The 22,016-nt window shown below is 37.1% G+C and overlaps 1 protein-coding gene and 1 long non-coding RNA gene across 10 annotated transcripts in view; one reads left to right on the forward strand and one right to left on the reverse strand.

Moving 5' to 3' along the window:
* INPP4B (inositol polyphosphate-4-phosphatase type II B) overlaps positions 1–22,016 on the reverse strand; it is a 750,879-nt gene that overhangs the window by 425,370 nt on the left and 303,493 nt on the right. The window contains exon 1 of one of the 9 annotated variants that reach the window (XM_082463348.1): positions 13,269–13,371. The exons of the other annotated variants lie outside the window; for them this stretch is intronic. The gene's annotated coding sequence lies outside the window, so the exon portion shown is untranslated. Of the gene's footprint in view, positions 1–13,268; positions 13,372–22,016 lie in introns of those variants that run through there. 9 annotated transcript variants of the gene reach the window in all.
* The window catches only part of LOC309661641, a 122,319-nt gene continuing 101,481 nt past the window's right edge, over positions 1,179–22,016 (forward strand). Inside the window, exon 1 of the long non-coding RNA XR_014264129.1 lies at positions 1,179–5,630. This is a non-coding gene — a long non-coding RNA (uncharacterized lncRNA). The remainder of the gene's footprint in view (positions 5,631–22,016) is intronic.

The raw sequence follows: 22,016 nt of genomic DNA on the forward strand, positions 1-22,016 counted from the left end.
GAATAAAAGCCCCAACTCATTAACACTTATGTACGGGATGATTATTGCTCTTCTGTTTATTTTGCCCAAAAATAAACACAGAAACAAAAACAAAGCCTTGTTAAGTGAATGCCCATATATAGGGAAATGGTTGAATGGATGATGACATACCACACAATGGAATATTATTCAGCTATTAAAGAGAGTGAATTAGAGGTTTACCAGTTGACCTGGAAGCATTTCCCATAATACACCACTTTGCGTACAGATTGTTTTGAGCTGAAGGCCAAGAGAAGCTCTCTGCCTTCCCCTTATCTACCTGAAGGCAGAACATGTACTCCTCTTGTGAAGATGACCCCTCTCTACTTCTCATACCAGGAATGGAATAATAATTTTATCACTGGAGACAAGATGGCACTGAGAAAGGGTCTACACAAAGAAACCTTACTAACTGGCCTTATTTACCACTAGTTTCCCCTAAAATTTGTCTTCCCTCAATTTGCCACCCCTAGAAGTTCGAAGTCCTTTTCCTTTGTCTTCTCCCTTTTCTACAAAATTAATGTTCTTTGATAGGATGCCATCTAAGTCCAAATTCTAACAACCCCTTTGAGTTACTCATCACTAAGTTTTCTCCCACGTGAAGTGTACAGAATGTGTTAATAAACTGTTTTTCTGTTGTTGTGTTTTTGTTTGTTTTATTTATTTCTTTTACATCTTTATTGGAGTATAATTGCTTTACAATGGTGTGTTAGATTTTGCTTTATAGCAAAGTGAATCAGCTATACATATACATATATCCCCATATCTCCTCCCTCTTGCGTCTCTCTCCCACCCTCCCTATCCCACCCCTCTAGGTGGTCACAAAGCACCAAGCTGATCTCCCTGTGCTATGCGGCTGCTTCCCACTAGCTATCTATTTTACATTTGGTAGTGTATATATGTCCATGCCACTCTCTCACTTCGTCCCAGCTTACCATTCCACCTCCCCATGTTCTCAAGTCCATTCTGTACGTCTGCATCTTTATTCCTGTCCTGCCCCTAGGTTCTTCAGAACCATTTTTTTTGTTTTGTTTTGTTTTTCTGTTGTTAATATGTTGTTTTGTTAGTCTAATTTAGAGAAGCCCAGACAATGAACCTAAGTTGGGTGAAGTAAAAAGTCTTTTCTCCCCTACACCATACTGTATTGTTGAATCTCTCCCCTACACCATACTGTATTGTTGAATCAGAAAAGGAAGGGACAGGAAAATGTGCAAAACATAATTATTTGCAATATAAGTGATTACAAATATACATAAAATGATTACAGATCATATAAACTTATTTATATCATTACAGTATCATATGAAACAGAAACATGGAAGGATAAATATTAGGACACCACCAAGAATTACCATGCTTTTGGAAGTAGTTAGTAGGGTGATTTGTGTTGAAGATGGAGAACAGAAAAAAAATCAGGCCAAAAAAAAAAAAAAAAAAAGAATAGAATAAAAGAGTATTAAAAATTGAAAACTATTTATTTAAATATGCAAAATTACATGTGTGAATAGAATTTTTAAAAATTAAAAAACGGTGATCATTCTGTTGTCTTTAAAGCTCTTTCCTCAGTGACTAGGAAAGGTTTTGTGGGTACGTCTAGGAAATGGCAGGGAGGCAGCAGGCCCACAGGCTTTGGTGTTGGACTGCAGAGTTCATGTCCCAGCCCCGTCACTGACTGGAGGTGAGACTTCCATTGCATTGCATTGTTCACTTTTCCCAACTCAAAATTTCCTCATCCATGGAATAACATTGTGAAAACAAAATGCAACAATGTAATTAAACTGTTTAGCACAGTGCCTGATACATATAAAGTGCTCAATAAATATTGGCTATTAATATTAACATTCTTATAGCTACTGCAAATCGACCAGTTGTAGGTCCTTGTTAGAGAAAAGGAGGAGAGGTGGAGAGCAAGATGGTTTTGAGGTTCAAGCATAAGTGACTTGGAGTCATGGTGCTATATTTTAAATTCGCCTTCCTAAGTTTTGATTGGGTAGTAAAGAAAGTTAAAACCTTTTAATATGATCTTCAAGATGCTCAAAATCAGCCTTTCACCCAAATGCAATAATTCTCTTGTGCCCAGACATTCTATTTGTTTCCCAAACAATTCTTGCAATACCCACTCAGAGTTGCTATTAGGATCAAATAGGGAAGATGTTGACTCACATTTTTTTTTTTTTTTTTTTGATATCCTGCTGCCTGCCAGGCACTGTGCTGCAGGCAGTAATACTGAAAAGTGTGTTCTATCTCCCCCATTTTGCAGATAAAGGAACTAATATTCCCGTAGTTTAAATGAATGTCAAAGTTTGTTTTGATGTTAGATGCGTCTAGTTCCAAATCCCAGGCTTGTCTAATGCAGCTTGTTGCCATCAATGTATACATGTTCTATAAACAGTAAATATTCTACGAATTTAAAAGTAGGCAGGATATTTAATGGGAGGTTTCAGTTGTCTCAGAGTCTTGGCTGAGGTTCTAAAATTGAGGACAGCAGGTGATAAATGTTCACACATTCTAAATAGAGGTGCCAGACACTCTTACCCAGACATGCTGAGATAAATCTAAACATGGCCTTACCTTCTTTGTCACCTGTCACCAGGCTATATAAAGTTAATTAGGTAATGGCGCTTTTAAGGAACTTGTTAGCAGAGGTCAGGGTTGGGATTTTCACCTCCCCACTTTCAGACTATATTCAAGAAGGATCCCATTACAGAAAGAGCTGGCAATTGGCATCTGAAATACAGGGCACTGTGCTGGATTATAAGAGCCGCAGACAGGAGAGAACTTGTTCCTTTACTTCTATTTCCCACTCCCATCCCAATCCTGGAGGACCTATAGACTGAAGAGCTTTGGGGAAAAAAACAGTATAAGAACAAAATGGAGGAAGAGAGAAAAAAAATAGATAATTCGTCCATCCCTCCTTCCCCACTGTTGGTCTGGGGAATTTCTGTGCCAGGACTGAGCTGGAAAGATAGAGCGATGCCTTAAATTGGATTAGAGGTGAAAGTTATGATATGTGATTGTACTATATTTTTAATATCAGAGAATGACAGTTCTAATAGCCAATGATTGTTCTAATATTATTTCTGGAAAGATCTGAAATCTTCCTGAGGTATTCCCCAGTGGCAGAGAAGGGAGATCCAACAAAGTCTGTTGGAGGGCTGTGGTGGGAGAAGGAATAAGACCATTTATCCCTTATTGACTAGTGACATAAGAAACCACTGCTTCTCCCCTCTGCTTTGGCTGACATTGTTCATATACGTTGTTCTCTTGAAATTCTGGCCAGCATTCTAATCTCACCTTCCATGATCCTGCTTCTACAATGTCTTTCATAATGTCTCCGGCTAAATTAATCTTTTTTTTTTCTATGTTCCCCGTAGCCTTACACCCAATCAATTATACATTTGTAGCCATGAGTATAGTCAGACGCCTCTGAAACTGATCTCCTTCAGGATGAGTATGGAGTTTTGTCTTTTTCTTCCCAGTCCTTAGCACAGTATCTTCCTGATGCTAAGTGCTCAGGGCTAGCTGATTAAATTGCTGTGGAATGAACTGCTCATTGAAATCAGTCACAGAAACCCAGACCATGCTGTATCTGCTGTGCCCCAATATCTCTCGAGGATAAATCCAGAAATCATCCCCCAGGTAGCAGAACACTGTGTCTGCTTTCCTGTGAACTTCCCAGGTAAGAGTCAAGATAACTCTGCCACAGCTGAACATTCATGAAAATAGAGACCCAGAAGCCACTGGTGAACGAAGCAAACAACTATTAGACGCCTACTATTTGTCAGGCCTTAGGAATGAAAGGTAAAGAAGCTAGCACCCGCCCTGTTCTTTTAATCTATGTTTAGAGCTACTCAAAATAGATCTCAGTTTGGAAAACGTATGATCATCATTTGCTGAGAGCAGTGGCAGCTTAAATTCGGAGCTGATGGAGCTCTGGCTGTGAGTTATCAGTTCTATAAGATGAAGATATGGAAACTGAAGTAGGAATAGGCTGAGGGCAGTGAAGCAGGCCATGGCACCAACACCAGACCCTTCCACAGACATCCTTTACTGGGAGTGTGTGATGGGTGCACAAATCCCAGCCCAACCACTGACAATAATGTCAAACCCTAGATGCACACTAAGTATACAAGCTTGTCATAACCCCGACCAAGAAGGCCTTAACGTTGTCCTCAGCTTGACTAAACTTCAGATGGTTTCTTTCTGATGATAGGCCCCTGACCTCTTTTTCCTTAGAGTATTTACTTTAGAAAACGTGTAATTGTAAATTCTTTCTCTGCCTCTTTGATGTGTAAATCTTCTCCCAGGTTCTTGCCAGTTTTACAACCCAGGAATGTCTTTTTCAAGGACCTGGGGATCGTCCTTTTGAAATGCAATTGAGAAAGCACCTCATTCACTCAGTCTCTGTGGGAAGGTAGGAGCCTAACTTCCATAGGCATCAATTAGTAAACCCAGATGGCCTCCTCAATTGCACATGGACCACCTGCCCCCTAATGTCCTCCAGTACTTTTCCACTAGCTCACCACAGTGCTGAAAAGCTCTCCAGCCTTTTGTTTCAATGGAGTTGAGTTCAATTTCTCTTCTCCGTTGCCTTAGTCTTTATTAAATTCTTTCTTGCCTGTTTAATTTCACCCAGTACAAGTGTTCTTTGACACACTGTAAAGCACTTCAGCCATAACATAGTGATGGTCATAGTTGTGATTAGTAAAATATTTAATAAAATTTCTTCACCTTAACAACCAGTAGTTTTTAACCAAGAGCAATCTTGCCCAACAGGGGACATTTGGTAAAGTCTAGAGACATCCTTGGTTGTCACAATTAAGGAGGAGGGAAAGGAGGTTTGCTTTTGGCATCTAAATGGGTAGAGGTCAGGGATGGTGCTAATCATTTTACAATGTACAAGGCAGCCCCTCAAAACAAAGACTAATTTGGTGCAAATGTTAATAATGCATGGTTGAGAAACGCTGCTATAAATAATTAAGACCCTAAGGGCACTCCTTCCTAAGTCTCAGCATGGTCAACGTGATTAGGTTGTGCCACAAAGCCCCCACCAGAATCAGTTTATAGTTCCTAAAAACAATAAAAGCAGGCAACTGAAAAATAACTATGAATACAGTCATCCCTCACTATTCAGGGGATTGGCTCCAGGCCCGCCGACAGATACCAAAATCTGTGGGTGCTCAAGTCCCTTACAAAAAATGCCGAGTACAGTCGGTGCTACAAGATGCAGAACCCACAGATGGGGACGGCCAACTGCAGCTCTGGAAAAGGATCTCACTGAGAAATACTTTGAGACCAAGCTAACTCTTCAAATCCCACTATTTTTTATGAGAATTTAAGATCCAGATAATCCAATTTGTGGGCTCATGGAATCACTTTGGACTCATAATCACATCAAGGTATTTCCTAGTAAGAATCTAATCAGATGTTTAATTAGTCTATATAGGCTAATGAACTGCCACTCTGCCGTTATCTCCTTTAGAGGTCCATCTCAATCAATTGGGGTACACAATAATAACCATGATTAATCCAATAAAGATTGCCACACCTATCACTAGCTCACTGACAAAGAATGGCTCTTTAGCCCATGGTCCCCTTATAAGAATTACTAAGTTTGCAGATGCTCTCTTAGTAGCTGGCAGGTTAACTTAAATAGGTTACCTGATTTCTATTTCACTTACTCAAAAAGCAGTTACTGTAGCAATAATAAAGAACAAACACACACTTAGATCACACGTTGATCTCACTTTATTTGGCAAGCACACAATAAAAAAATTAAACACCTTCCCTCCTCCCCTTTTGCCCACAGCTAGAAAACCAGTATAAGGACAAACTAACTTAAAGTGATTCTATGTACTTCAGATGTAAATGAGTTGGGCTTATTTTGTAATGTAAGACTCTAGTAAATTCTCACCAACTCCACATCGAGATAACAGACCTTCGATATTATGCCTTATTTTTATTTATCCCACGTTTAGAGCTTCTATTATTTACATGTGTCTTGTGCTTTCTTGACAATATGTTAAAAGATTATCTGAGTTTCCTCAAGAGCTATATTTTAAATTTAAAAATGCATTAGTCTATGAGCAGTGAAAGCATGAAATCCCTTAAGTCTCCACTCAATAATTCACTACTAAATCAATATCTAAAGAATGTTCTTAAGCCATCAAACTAAAGAAAACTTAAAATTGAAAACAATGGATATCTTCCCCCAAATTTTCTAAACTAATTATTCCTTCAGATAGACTTGTCAGTTCCAAATTGAACATGACTTGGGTTTCTGAGATCCTGGGAAATAAGAGAGATCTTATTTCATTTTCTATTCCTACATAAAGCAGAGCTGTATTACAATTTTCAAATTTCTTCCCTCTTTATGAGCTCCAGAGGGTACATTTTGGTTAGTTCAATATGCTATTCCTACTTTAACTCATAAGTTCATTTTTCAATTTTATCCTAAAATTTGAGTCAAAGAATAAAATCTTCAAAGTGCTAGTTCTCTCTAATGTACTTCTAAAAAGGGGAACATTAAGGGTAACCTCAATGAGGTACAGATAAGGACAAAATGCTAAGAAGAACTTAAAAAAAATGAATTATTAAGAGCGTAAATCCATAGAATCATCCTTTACAATAACCCTAACACGAAAGCAAATGATCTGTGTGACAGTCCGTCTAAAAGGGAAAACTTTTTATCATCTAGAAATATTCTATAGACATTGTTTGGAAGGAGCTTTTCTGTGGACCACTTACTACCAGCTATAGATTCTGAGCTAACAAAAGTCAGTTTGTTAGTTTGTTTGGAAAACAATACCATAGTCTAAGGAGATAAGGTTGTTAACAGTTTAATCAGTGGATCGCAACCTTGGTTGCATATTAAAAACACCTTTGAAGCTTTTAAATACTTGAATGCCCATTCTGCCCCCAGATCAATTCAATCAGAATATATAGGCTGGGAACCAGGCATGAGTATTTTTTTTTAATGCTTCCCCAGGTGATATTAATATGCAGCTCAAGTTGAGAACAAATGCTTTTTAAAAATGGAAAGTTTATACAATTGCCACTATAGCATAGATTTAAAAGGAATATTTGGATATATTTTCATAACTGGAAATAGAATTGGTCAGAGTAAAAGAATTACCTTTCCATCCCCTACCTATAATATTTAGAATGAGGTTTAGAGCCACTACTGAAATAGATTTTTAAATTTTTGTACTTTTTTTTATAATACTCTAGCAAAACATTGAGATCATTTCCATATGTGTACATTCAAGTTGATGCAACTTGATATGACATAGCCATTTATAAGACCCTAACCCATTCAATTGACTCCAGGTGAAATAGAAGATTCAGTCACCGGTTAGGCAACTTTTTCCTCAAAAACAGAACAGTAATATAAACTTTGGCATAAGAATATCATAATATAACAGAAGAAATAACGCTTGGTTCCATATGTTTAACATTATTTTAAAAATACCATAACTAGTATATTAACTTACTACAAAAACAGTTGAGGACCTTTTAGGTACCTGGCACCACACTAAGCCCTGGGGATACAAGGTGTCTGAAAAGACACATCTCCTGCCCCCATTGACATACAGTCCAGCTGGCTGACTTGTAAGTCAGGCCAAAGATTTTGATGCCATCTGTACACCCACTGTGAACTCAAGATACTATTAAACTTCAGTAATATATCAAGTCACAACTGACTTGCCATTTGTCCATATAGCACATTTTCAGATCATCTTGGTTGACATTCTATGCCTTTCTCTATACCCCACCTTCTAAAAGATCAAGAAAAGACTGATAATATGAACATTACTAGTTGAGCTTGCACAGGTTTATGCAAAAACAAAAAATGGTAAATGATTCTCATATCTCCACTTCCCCCAAATTTTCTGTTCCATTCTTGCTTTCCTAATGTCTCATCACCACCATCATCACCACCACCATCATCGTTATTGTCACAACTTTCTAGGCAGAGTCTCTAATATGTAACTGGAAAATATGTCTGAAAGCAAAACTATGGCATTGGAAACAATAATCAGAAAATTATTGTTGATCTACTTAGATTTTTGTCAGTCCTTGATTATTCTATATTTCCTTAAAAAATTTTTGTGCTCATTATATTGTTACATAAATACAAGAAAATTACTCATAATCTGCCACTATAGCAACCATATGTAATATTTGACATCTTTACAAGCTTTTCTCTATCAAGCTTTTACAAAGTCACACTGAATTTAAAATTATGTATGCAGCTCTTTAATTTTATTCATATTTTAAGAATTTTAAATTCTCATTAATAACTCTATAAACCTGATTTGAAATGGTATATGGCTGAAATTCTTAATATTACAGAGTACTTCAAGAACTTCAGAATATTAATTTAATGAGCAAATATTTATACACTGCCTTCTATGTACCAGGTACTGGTCTAGATTCTGAAGATACAGAAGGGGCCAAAGACAAGATTCTTGCTCTGTGGGGTTTATATTCTAGCGGGGAGAAGTAGACAGGAAAAATAAAAGATAATTTTATTCAAAAATGAAAGATAATTTTAGGCAGTAATTTTTATTTTAATAGTCATGGGATTGTGACTCTGGAGATGAGGCTGGTTAGCAAGGGAGGTGCATGGGAAAATACCCATCTCCAAGTAGACAATGTTTGAGCTGAGATTTGAATGATAAGCAGGAAATCAGCCAAGTGAAACGCTCAAGCATATGAAAATGTAAGAGGAGCGGAATAATGTTACCTTCCTGGAAATTCTTCTTTACCTGGAATAGATCTTCATGAAGGTACAGGCAAAGGATGAGCAAGCCTGGAAAATGTCCCTTCCTTGCCAGTTCTCATATGGTTTCTCCTAAGCAAGATCTCAATCTTCCTTTATCCTTTCCCCAGAAGGCACTTAGAGGCCAATTCCTTGGTCACATAGCTCACCAATCACAAGAGAATAGACATGACCAAATTCTTCCCTAAACTTCTAACCAAAGATGTAGTTAGAATTTATAATAATCTGATTAAAATGTGTGCTGTCCTTTCTTTTTACCATAAATTTACCATGATTCTTGGTATTTCAAATTTATGTTGCTGTTAGTGTCGTTCTTGTCAATTTTGGAGCTGAACTGTGTCAAGCTTGTACAAATGATTTAGTATGGCAGTTAAGAGCATGGGCTACAGGCAGATTCTAAGACATGACCTAAATTACTTAAGCCAGCCACAGTTTCCTTATCACAATCATAATAATGTGAGTTTTAAAAGAAATGGTACAGGGACTTCCCTGGTGGCTCAGTGGATAAGACTCCACGCTCCCAACACAGGGGGCCCAGTTTCGATCCCTGGTCAGAGAACTAGATCCCACATGCGTGCTACAACTAAGAGTTCGCATGCCACAACTAAGGAGCAGTGGAACTGCAACTAAGGAGCCCGAGAGCCACAACTAAGGAGTCCGTCTGCCACAACTAGGAGCTGGTGCAACCAAATAAATAAATAAATAAATAAATTTTAAAAATTAAAAAAAGAAATAAAAGAAACACTACAGAGAACTCAGAGGCTGGCACACAAGCCTTTAATAAATAGGTAGGGTAGGTAGAGAGAGAGAGAAACAGCATAAATGCGCACGCACACACACACACACACACACACACACACACACACACCTTGAGATTATTTTAAATATTGTATGGATAAAGATCTTACTACATGGTAGTAAAAACAAGAATTAGTTATGCCATATTACTCTTTGGCATCTTGAAACTTTATAGCTTAGGAGACTGCATGTGGTCTGCTGACTAAGAAGGGTTATCTACCCATTTTCACTTGGATGAATTATATAAGGTGGGATTGGGGGAACTTGAAATCCCAAACTCCACTAACTCTTGGTCATAGACGTTACAATAAGTTTCAGACACAATCACGATGGGGCATAAAAATGAGATGCGAAGGGTCCCCTTGATGCTCTCAGTGTCTCCTTCTGTTCTCAGAGCCCTCATTAAGTGGCTCCCTCCACGCTGTCAGGGAAGACTGTCTTGAGGCCCAGCACTCTGCATTTGGAATAGAACCCCAAAATGCAGTGGGATGACTGAGCCCTGTACCCAAGGAAGGGAGGGAATCCAGAAAGAGACTAATAAAGTAGCTTTCACACTGTCCTCCACTATCGACGTTATCTCAGAGTGGGGGAAAGAGGGTTGCCCAGAAAGCTCCATTTTCATGTGCTCGAGATTACATGATGTTCAAAGGGTTCCACGGCTAAAACAAAGCTAGAAAACCATGGAGCCAGTAAATGTGAAGGCCCTTTGTAAACTGTAGTGTGATTTACAAATGCTAGTTTTTAATATTATCACTGCTGTTTCTTGTTTCCTGAGAAAATTTAAATGCCTGTTTTATTGGGAAATTGCTTAATTCGATAATAAATTTCAAGAAAAGGCACAGTTCCGAGTCAAATATTCATTTTCATCTCTAGCATGCTGTGCAGTAAGCACATTGAAAATGCTTTTTAAAGGAATTCCTAACGGGATTCATTTATTGGGGGAAGCAGGAACAGTTGACTGAACTTTTCCATCACAAATTTAATTCACAAGGGGTCAACCCAGTCATTCATCATCTGCAGTAAGTAAAGAAATTCACCACAGTTCCCGGTTCTCATAAGGCTATTAAGGGAAATGTTCCCTGCCTCCTTTGGTTGGAAGTGGGGTTCCTAAGGATCTACATTCAATTACTGCAACCTGCATGTTTAATCCCAGGTTACAGCCAAACACCAAGGAATACTGAAAAATAATAACAACAGGAATCCAGCTTAACTCAATGCACATTATTTGTCCTAAAAAAGAGCAACACAACTACACAATACTACATGGGATTCACGTAAATAATAGTAGCAAAGACATATCATACTTACTATGTGCCAGGCACTGGTCAAAGTGCACTGCATACATTATTTATCCCTCACAACAACCTGATGGGCTCAGAACCATGACTAGCTCTTTGACAGAGGAAGTGCAGAAAGTTATTGTTGGAGCTAGGATTCAAACCCAGGCAATCAGCCTCTAGAGATGACCACACGATGTTTTAGTGGTTTAGTTTCAGTGCAGTCAGGAATAAGAGTATATATTTTGTCCTGATTTCTGCCAATTATAGGCATGCCCTTGTGCTTGATATCTTCCTTTGGTGCCTCCGGTTCCACCCCCAACACCTTTCTATCTTGTTCTATGCTCTAGAGTCTGGCCTGTACGACCAGCATCAACGGGTTTCCAGTCAGGTCTGGCACTAGCTAGAGATTAGGGGTCAACGGGAGAGCAAGGTCAGGGTATTTATTTTCCTGGGTCCCTCAGTCAGGTCACTACTGGTCCGCTGTATCCCTCTGTTGACACCACAGATCCTGTCAAATGACTTACTTCTGGATTCCCTACCTCCCCCTTCCTCTGCCCCTAAAGGCCTACTGCTACAATTGCCATGGCGCGGAACCATATTCCTTTATTTTCCCTAAACCCTGACCACATCTTTGTAAATGGTCCTTTATTAAACTTTCCTCAAATCACCATTCCAGGAATCTGAGCAGAGAATTCCATTCTCCAGCTAGTTTACATATGACTGGACCCCCAAAAATGCAGCATAACCCTCACTATCCCCACCTTCCACCCTCTGCACAACAGGCCCAGGACATAAATTCTACAGCTGTCCAAAAAAAGTTCCATTCCTCCTACGACAAGCCTATGTGAAAATTATTTTTCAATTTTCTTGGTTTTTGTAAGAGGCCAGAAACTGAGGTCTACAAATAGAACAGCATTTTTTAAAAAGATTTTCAAGTTTATTGGTATTTTGGAAGTTTATAGTTTTATTTCTATTGTGTCTACATTTATTTTGCCTTGTCATTTGTATTTTGTACAGGAGTTAAAATGAAAGAACTAGAATTACAAGATTAAACATGGATAAATCTCAAAAATCTAATATGGAAATGAACAAAACTAATTCAAGAAAAAATGCAATGGTATAAATAGATTTATATCAAAAATTTAAACATGCAAAGCAATGTTATATACTGTAGAACAGCATTTTAATTCTAACAATAGTCACTGGGTCTATCAAATCATCCTGAGTGTCAGGCAGCAGACAGTAACAGACTATTCTCGTGGGGTGTTGGTCTCTTTGAGTTGAATGACCTTACTGACCTTATGACTCAGGTGTCATAAATCAGACACAGCCTAATTAAATACAAAAATATCTGATCTATGCAGCTGATAACACTAGACAGTTGGCTTCTTGGAACCAGGTAGTAACATACCAGGAAATGTGATCCCATGGTGCAGAAAGATACCAGGTGCATCCTTGTTTTTCTTTCAACCTAATTAGCCATTCATCAGAAATAATGCATGTTTATAAAAATGTCTTGACCTCAAAGACAGTGAGCATCTGAACGGACCTTAACATCTCTTCTTCAAAACATCTCAAGTTGATCTTGTCATTTAATTTAACAGTTCACCCTGTGGTGACAGTAGAGGTTGTTTTCATTGAAAAGGATGTAAGAACAACACCCTGGGCCATAATTCAAAAAAATATGGTTCCCCACCCACTCCTCCCCCCAATCCACCTTAATAGTGCTGATAACTCTTCACTGTTCTACCCTGGTTTCCATGTTGAAAGTCGAGCTTTATAGCTAGGCTTGTTTAGAAGGATGCACTTCTTTTTACCATTTTTTGATGTTTGCAAGGTTATATGTTTGCAGAGGTAAAGCACTCACTGTCTTTAGTTCATCATCAGAAGGTGTCACAACAGTCTTAAAATCTATGAGCATGTACAATTACCAGTGGGATATATACAACAAACTGACATCTCTGAATTACAGTGTCATAGAAAAATAGCTAGAAATGGACACATAATACACTGACAGATTTCAGCAATAAGCATTTGGGGACTCTCTCAGGGTACTTCTGGCCTGGCAGGAAGCCATGATCATGACCCAAAGTTAAAAGACAGGAATTGTAGATCTTACTTCTCTAATTATAACTCTGCCACCTTCTTGATGTGCCAGAGTTCCTACACTATAAAATGAAAATTATCTGTATGACCTGACTGGCAGAGTCACTGGCATTAACAAGAGTGTTACGTATAAACAGTAATATCAAAAAACTTTGTGCTACTTTGCCTTGAAGAAATCAGTCAGAAATTATTTTAAGTGATTGAGAGCCTCATTGTCCTGAAACAAAGTCAAGATATAGCGTTTCTTTCAAATTACAGATGCTCTTTCTTTTCCTCTCTACCTGTAGTAGCTAGCCAGCCTCTAAGGTGATCTCCTCCAATGATCCTCACCTTCTGGTATTCACACACTCACAGAGTTCTCTCCCACACTGATCAGGGCTGACCTGTGTATCCAATAAGATATTCTGAAATAATAGTGTGTGATTGTCAAGGTTAGTTCATAAAAGCTATTCGTATCACTCACTCTAGGAGAAATCATTTGCAATGTGAAGAGGGCACTCGAGAAGCTTAATGGAACAGACCACATGATGAGGAACTAAGACGCCCTACCAAGAGCCAGCACCAACTGCCAGTCATGTGATTAAGCCGTCTTAGAAGCAGATCTTTACACACCACTCAAGCTTTCAAATGAATGTAACTCCAACTGACATCTTGACTGTAACCTCATGAGATCCCAAGCCAGCATCATTCAGCTAAGCTGCTCCTAAATTCTAGATCCATAGGAACTGTGTGAGACAATAAATGTTTGCTGGTATAAGCCACAAAGATTTTGGGGGGGCAGAAGGGTAATTTACTATATAGCAATATACAACTAAAATACTATTTATTCTGATTTTCTATTCTATACAAGGTTTACCTTGACTGTATATATATTCTTTCTCCCAACCCTGACACACATACACCCATTTTTTCAAGCAAGCCCTTTATTCAAGAGTATGGCAAAATGTCTCGGAGCAACAGGAGGGTGTGGACACTTTGATAATGACACAATTTTAAAGAATTAATGCTCCAAGATATACATGTCCATAGTTACACCTGTACAAATAATGAAGGCCTATGTGAAAAAATGTCCTCATCCAAGAAATTGTTTACAAAAATAAATACCACATGTTTGATCTTCATAACGTATATAACCCTATTTATAACACGGTAGATTATTTCATTGTTTTATAGCAGCGTAAGTGGAATACTGGTGATATCATTTTAATACCCAGACAGTTATAAGTAGTGAGTCAATGTCCTGCCATTAACTCCTATTAGCTGCAGGAAGTGAGTCATATTATATAAGCTGATAGTGAAACAAATGAGTTACACGGTTAAGAGGAACATCTTGCTGAAATACTGCGAAGGTCTAGCAGTGCATGTAAACTAAGTATGAGTTTCTTCAGCTGCAGAGAAATTTCAAACAATTATTAACTGTAACTTTGCTATGAGTCATGATTACATTATATAAAGAGTGCTAAAGAACTAATATTACCAGAAGCACCCAAAGCAGATAATACATCACTCTTCCCCACTTGCCTTCATATAAAATCAGTTTATCATTAACATTTCAGATCAATATTAAAATGTAATAAAATTAGAGAAGATACACATTTACTGTTTATAAACCACTTAAAAACTGTTCTCAGTATTAGATTCCAGTATAGTATTAGACCTGAAAACACAGATTACTTTGGTAGTATTGATATGAATTTCTCTTAAGAAAATCAGAATTCTAAATCAAACTAAATAATATTAATACTGAATTGTACTTCAAATGAGGTTTTACTGTACACAAATTTAGTTTCTGCAAAGGGCAGAAATTTGCTTTTATACCAGCCCATAAAATAATCTTTTAAAGCTGTAAGAACTATACCAAAATGAAAAATTCTAAAAGAATTAGATTCAATGTTTTATCTTCAAACAATAGCAGCAGAATTTTGCCAATTAGAAAATGGTATAAAGGGTAATGGTTATGGAATAAGAATTACAAAATGCTTTTCTGAAACACTCCAGTGAGTTTTTAACTCCTTACGTCTTTGTACTAGATCTTACGTATCTACAGGCATACCTCATTTTACTGTGCTTTATTGCATTTTTTACAAATTGCATGTTTGGGGCGACCCTGCATCGAGCAAGTCCATCAGCACCATTTTTACAACAGCATTTGTTCACTTCATGTCTCTGTGTCACATTTTGGTAATTCTCACAATATTTCAAACAACTTTTTCATTATGACTATAACTGTTATGGTGCTCTGTGATCAGTGATCTTTGATGTTACTATTATAATTATTTGGGGGCACTACAAACCACACCCAATAAGACAGTGAATTTAATCAGTAAGTGTGTATCTTCTGACTATTCGACTGACAGGCCATTCCCCTAGTTGGGTAGATGAAACAGTCAGAAATACACATTTATCTCTCTCTCTCTCTTTCTTGGGGCCTCCCTATTCCTTCAGACACAAAAATATTGAAATTAGGACAATTAATAATCTTACAATGGCCTTTAAGTGTTCAAGTGAAAGAGTCACACACCTTTCACTTTGAATCATAAGCTAGAAATGATTAAGCTTAGTGGGAAAGGCATACTGAAAGCCAAGATAGGCTGAAAGGTAAGCCTCTTGCACCAAATTATAATTTGCCAAGTTATAAATGCAAAGGAAAAGTTCTTGAAGGAAATTAAAAATGCTACTCCGGTGAAAACACAGTGATAAGAAAGCAAAACAGCTTTATTGCTGATATGAAGAAAGTTTTAGTCATCTGGATAAAATAATCAAACCAGTCACAACATCCCCTTAAGCCAAAGCCTAATCCATAGCAAGTCCCTAACTCTCTTCAATTTTTGAAGGCTGTGAGAGGTGAAGAAGCTGCAGAAGAAAAGTCTGAAGCTAGCAGAGCTTGGTTCGTGAGGTTTAAGGAAAGAAGCCACCTCCATAACATCCAAGTGCAAAGTGAAGCAGCAAGTGCTGATGTAGAAGCTGCAGCAGGTTACCCAGAAGATCTAGCTGAAATAATTAATGAAGGTGGCTACAGGAAATAAAAGATTTTCAATGCAGGCAAACAGCCTTCTGTGGGGAAAAGATGCCATCCAAGACTTTCATAGCTAGAGAGGAGATGTCAATGACTAGCTTCAAAGCTTCAAAAAAGAGGCTTACTCTCTTGTGAGGGACAGACATATTAGTCAATGAATTTATGCTTAATCAATTTTATTTATTGTTGTGTTAAAATTACATCCTTGTGAACCAAGGAATTTAAGACATGCCTAGTATTTACAAATCTTTAAATGAATTAATTATTTAATAAAATTGTGAGTGGATTTATGCTCAATATAAATTCAAAAGGACTGAGTTATTTTACCCTGAGAAATCATTGATGATTTAATTCTGAAAATTCCTATGCATTGGATTGTATCTACTTTTTATAGATTCAAAGCTATCATTTCTCTTCAGATAATTTTATAATATCTGTTGAATGAGATAAAAAATAAAGGAAGAAAAGTGTTCAGAAATGAATTCTGGCAATGTTTTGGGATCAATATTCTCCATTTGTTTGAAAAGTACTGTTATCTTTATGTTGATCTTTGTGTTCTTGAGTTTTGTTTTTATTTCCATATAAAATTGTATGCAAGGAATACTTTTACTATTTCCTCCCCTCCAAAACCTACATTGAGTATAATGACCTGTACATAATCTCTCAGAAAAGTCAAACAAGCCATCAAAGTATTACTTGTATGTCCATTTTATGCCTAGCTAAAAGGAATAAGACTTAGGCTCTGACATTAAGGAGATGGAAATACAACCATAGAAATAAAGTTAAATTACGTGAAACAATTAGGAAAAAATCAAGTGCTATGATATGTAACAGTGTTTCCCAAAAGATCCATGAGATGTTAATAGATGTTTTATTTTTTTTAAAAAAAAAAGGCTTCCATGGTCAAATACGTTTGGGAAATATTTCATACAACATTACCGTGTTGGCAATTCACAATGTCTATTAGCATATTAATGACTGAAAAGTTTTGCAGCAAATAAAACGATTGTACTTTGATTAAACCAGAATATTCAAAAATTTTTCAACCATAGACGCCTTTGTTAAAATGTTCTTTTGATTACGAATATTTCATAAATGAAGAGAAAAAAACACAAGTATTTGCCACATTAATTTAACAAGCATTAGCATTTTGCTATATTTGGTTCAGATTCTTTATCTAAATAAAAATAAAAGATTACTTATGCAGTTAAGGCCACCCCCATCCCTCTTCTCCTCCTTCCTTCCCCATAGGTTACCATCATCCTGAAATTGGTGTATATTCTTGTCCATATATTTACTTTAACTTAAATGTTTGTATCCATGAGTAATATATAGGATTTCTGTATGTTTTAAATTTACAAAAATAGTATCATTTTTGTACATACTGTGAAGTACTAATTTTATTTGACATTACATTTATGAGTCAGAGCCATGATACTGCATACAGGTTAACCTCGTATATTTTAACCGAGGAATTATGTTCTTTGTATAGACCACAAAAATTAATTATCCAATAACCTATTAAGGACATGTGGCTTGTTCCCAATGTTTTCCTAGCATAACCAACATCGTGGTGAACATTCTTGTACATATATCCTTGTGTTTCTGTTGAAGAGATGTTCTAGAGGATATGCCTAGAAATAGAATTAATAAGTCATAGGTACCTACATTATTAACTTTAGTCAATATTTCAAACTTCTCTCCAAAGTAAATGAACTAAGTTACACACCAACCAATGCACTGCAGGAATTCCCAGGGAATCATCTGCAGACACTCAGACATTGCTTTATATTAATCTGATGTATATGAAATTACAGTGTGCTGAAATACAATGTTAATTTCCCTTATTATTTTTTAAATCTGAACATATTTTCATAATAACCTTGGCCATCTGTCTTTCCTCTTTTGTGAAGTGGGAAGATTTGACAGAGTTGATTATATATTTCCTAAACTAATACTTCATTGTTCAAATTCACCATGAATAAGTTCCCTGATTTATGGTTTAATTTTCATTTTGTTTATTATTTCTCTGGTTGTATTTTGACAAGTTTTTATGCTTATCAATTTTATGAAGTTTGTACTTTGATGTCATGTTTTCTTCCAAAATTTTCAGTTTTATTTTTCTCATTCAGGATTGTGTTCCATGGCCATTTATTTGTGTGTTGTGTCATACAGGCATTTAGTTGTCCCAGTGACATCTCTTGATAAATCTTTCTCTTCCGTACTGATTTTTGATGCCACCTCATCATATATCAAGTCTTTGTAACACAGAGGAGATCATTAGTAGTTGAGAAAAGGGAGAGGATTCACTACCACACTGACAATTATACACGAGGGACCGCATGAAGGAAGTAGGCTTCAGGTAAGGGCCGAATACTGGATGGACATAAAGGTTTTGGTGTCAGACAGAAGTTCATTTTTATCCCTTCTGTAATACTACAAGTTAATCTTACTGCAAAGGAATTTCTTCACTTGCGAATGGGGATAATACAAATTATCTAATAGTATTATTTAATGAGATAATATAAAAGTGGTTAGCATATTTTCTTGAATATAGTAGGTATTCAAAGAAGTTAATAGTAGTGATTGTAGTTCTGTCGTTGCTAGTAATAGTAGGAGTGGTAGCAGTATCTGACTAGGTTAGTAGCTATAAGACGGAAAAGATAAACAAATCCGAAAGAAACTTCTAGGACAGGAAAGATAGAACTGGGGTATTGTCTGACTATAAAGGTGAGAATCGGACATGACTCTAAGCTGAGGCTTGGAGGGAAAGATATAAGAGGAATTGAAGATACTAGTTTAGGACAGATGTTCTCAAAGTGTGGTTCCAGCAGCAGCAGTAGTTCTGAGAATTTATGAGAAATGCAAATTCAAGACCCCAAACCTACTGATTCAGCCACTCTGACTGACACGTGACCCAGTAACCCGCATTTTAACAATCCCCTCCACCCCTCAGGGGATTCTGATGCTCACTCAAGTTTGAGACCCACTGGTTTAGAACCTGATGAGCCAGAGGTGATGCTGAGAAACCAGGTGAACAAGGTGTACAAGGAAATGTCAGAGCTGAAGATGTAGATTTCTTACTTAAAAGGCTGACATTCTCCTTTCCTGATGCCTTTGCTTGCTTCCAGTTACGGGTTTGATTTTACTTAATGGCTTCCCAATCTCAGAATCATGTCTCAGCTTTCAAGCTCTCCTTGCTGTCCACCTATTCGGCAAAGCCATGGCAAGTTTGCAACCCTTAATTACTCTCCATCCTGCCCCCAGTCTCCCTCCTGCATTGTTCTTCTCCTGCTTTCGGCTAGGAGGACGCAATGTGCCTGGCACAATTTCATCTAACATTAAATACCATGTACATTTACAGAGCTTTATATATAATAAATAAAGATAGTAATAGCCTAGAAAATGGCTTTTAATAGTAGGAATCCCTGGCCATTAAATATAAAACAGTTATCAATATATGTATATCTAGTGACCCTTCTCTGGCCCCCGAAACACAGAAGCCTGCAAAGAACATGCTGGGTCTATACTATTTAAGAGCACTGTTATTTTAAAAACTGATTTCATCTTGAATCCAATAGGTGTAAGTGTGAAAAAAGAGGTGAGCAGTAGCCAGCTACAGAAAACATTTACCAATTTTCAGATTTCTCCATTGTGTCTTTCAGGGAGTTTTATTGATTCTTTGATAGAGACAGAGGTAATAGATAATGAGAGATCTCATTACAATAGCTTATCAGAGACCTGACCAGTATATTAATTTTGGCCATAAAATGTGTCAATTCCAGCTGCAAGGATCAGCTCAACCATGGCGACAGGATCAACTGTGTAGACCTTTGAGACAGGTAAATCTACCGTGGCATTCTCTGGAGCAGGATACACATGGGAATACCACCTGCATTTTAAACTAGTGCTGACTGCCTTGTAATATCCGGGAATCCACGTTTAGTAAAACGAAATCAATCTTCAGGGGCTTGAAACATGTCACTCCTATTATTTATAAATACAAGGTGATTCCTGTGTGTTTCTTTATGTGTTTTTCCTTTTACTTTATCATTTGTGTATTGCATGCAAACATAACACGTGAACTTAAACTCTATGAAATATATGGGATAGTATGTAAAAACTAGATCAATAAAAAATATATTTTATTAACACTCTATATAGCATATTTAACAATAGAAGCAAAATTAACCTACCCTGAAAAATAAAATTAACCTATATTTTTCAGTATTTTGGATAGTTGAATACTGCTTCCTTTGTGATGTGCCTTTCCTCACAATAAAATTAATTACTTGGGTGTTTATCTAGAATGACAACTAGAATTTCGAAAGCAAGTGATAGGGTTGAAATCGCCCATTAATATTGTATTTCCTAAATTGCCCATGTATTTCTTAAATTCCCTATCATAAGGAAATAAGTATTATTATTCATTACAGTACCAATGTTAGTAATAGTGACACAAATGAAATATGTAGGTGGAAATATTTGTAAATCTTATTCAAACTTGTACCAGATTCCTATTTATAGAATTCATACAAAAGCAAAAACAAACACACACGCCTGCAAATGAACACACAAAAACATATGGACAATGGCTTTCTTGATAGTTAAGAAATAAGATAACAATATCAACAGCAGCAAGTAACAGTGAGAGTCAAAACTGTTTTCTTGTTATGTTATGTTATAATCTGAGACCAGGATAGTGAACACTGAAGTGAGGCAATGTTTCAGCAGCCCTGAACTGATAGGCAGAGGCAACCACGTGCACAAACTCCATAGAAAGGATTTCAAAACTTAATGAAAACGACTTTTCTTATTTAAGTGAAGAGAACTGTTCTTTGCCTTTCTTTTGGGCAACATTACTATGCTGTAAAATATTGACTAGGGATAGTAAATTAACAATTCATCTGAGGTAACAATAGGGATAGTCTATATCAGCAGTTCTGAAAGCATAATCCACAGATCCTTAGAAGTCCCAGGAAACATTTCAAGAGTTCTGTGGAGTCAAAGCAATTCTCACTCTATTATTTATCATTTTCATTTTTTGTCTTTTTCATTGTGTTGGTCTGTGCTAGGTTGGCATTTGCACTGATGGTACAAATACAATGGTGGGTAAAATTACTTGTGCTTAGAACAAACCAAGGCAGTAGAAACAACCTGGACTAGTGTATATTTCATGCACCACCATTCACCAAAATGTCAGTTTTACTTAAGAAAATCATTGATGAAGTAGTAAAAAATTGTAATTCTGTTAAGTCTTGGCACTTAAGTACAAATCTTAATATACTGTATGACAAAAACTGAAGATATATATAAAGCATTTCTACTATGTAATGAAGTAGATAGTTGTATTCGTTACCTGCTGCTGTGTAACAAATTAGCCTAAGATTTAGCAGCTTAAAATGATATACACTTATTATCTTAGTTTCTGTGGGTCAGGAACTCATGCACTGCTTCGCCGGGTCCTCTGGCCCAGGTTTCTTACCAGGCTGCAGTTAAGGTGCCAACTGGGGCCACAGGCATATCAAGCTCTAACTGGGGAGGGATCCACTTCCAACCTCACTCATGGTTGTTGGGAGGATTCAGCTGCTTGAGGGATTTTGGACTGAGGACCTCGGTTCCCTACTGGTTATTGTCTGGAGGCCACTCTCCCTTCCTTGCCAGGTTGCCCTCTCCATGAGGGCAAGCCCTGGAGAAGAAACAGAGAGAAAAGCCCAGCAAGATGGAAATCACAGTCTTTTGTGATCCAAAAACAGAAGCGGCACCTTCTCACTTTTGTCATCTTCTATTTGTTATAAGCAAACTACTTAGCCCATCCCACACTTGAGGGAAGGGAATTACACAAGAGTATGAATCCCCAGGGGCTGGGATCATCAAGAACAAAATCAGAAGCTGCCGTCCACAATGGTCATCTCTGGGAAAAGCACTTGTGTGACACTTTGCACTGCAAGGTGAACTAGCTTCTCTTTTCATTACAGACCATTTTTACTTGGAAGAATCATTAACAAACAAA

The sequence above is a fragment of the Balaenoptera physalus genome (genome assembly GCF_965194825.1).
Source record: "Balaenoptera physalus genome assembly, chromosome: 5".
NCBI lineage: Eukaryota > Metazoa > Chordata > Mammalia > Artiodactyla > Balaenopteridae > Balaenoptera > Balaenoptera physalus.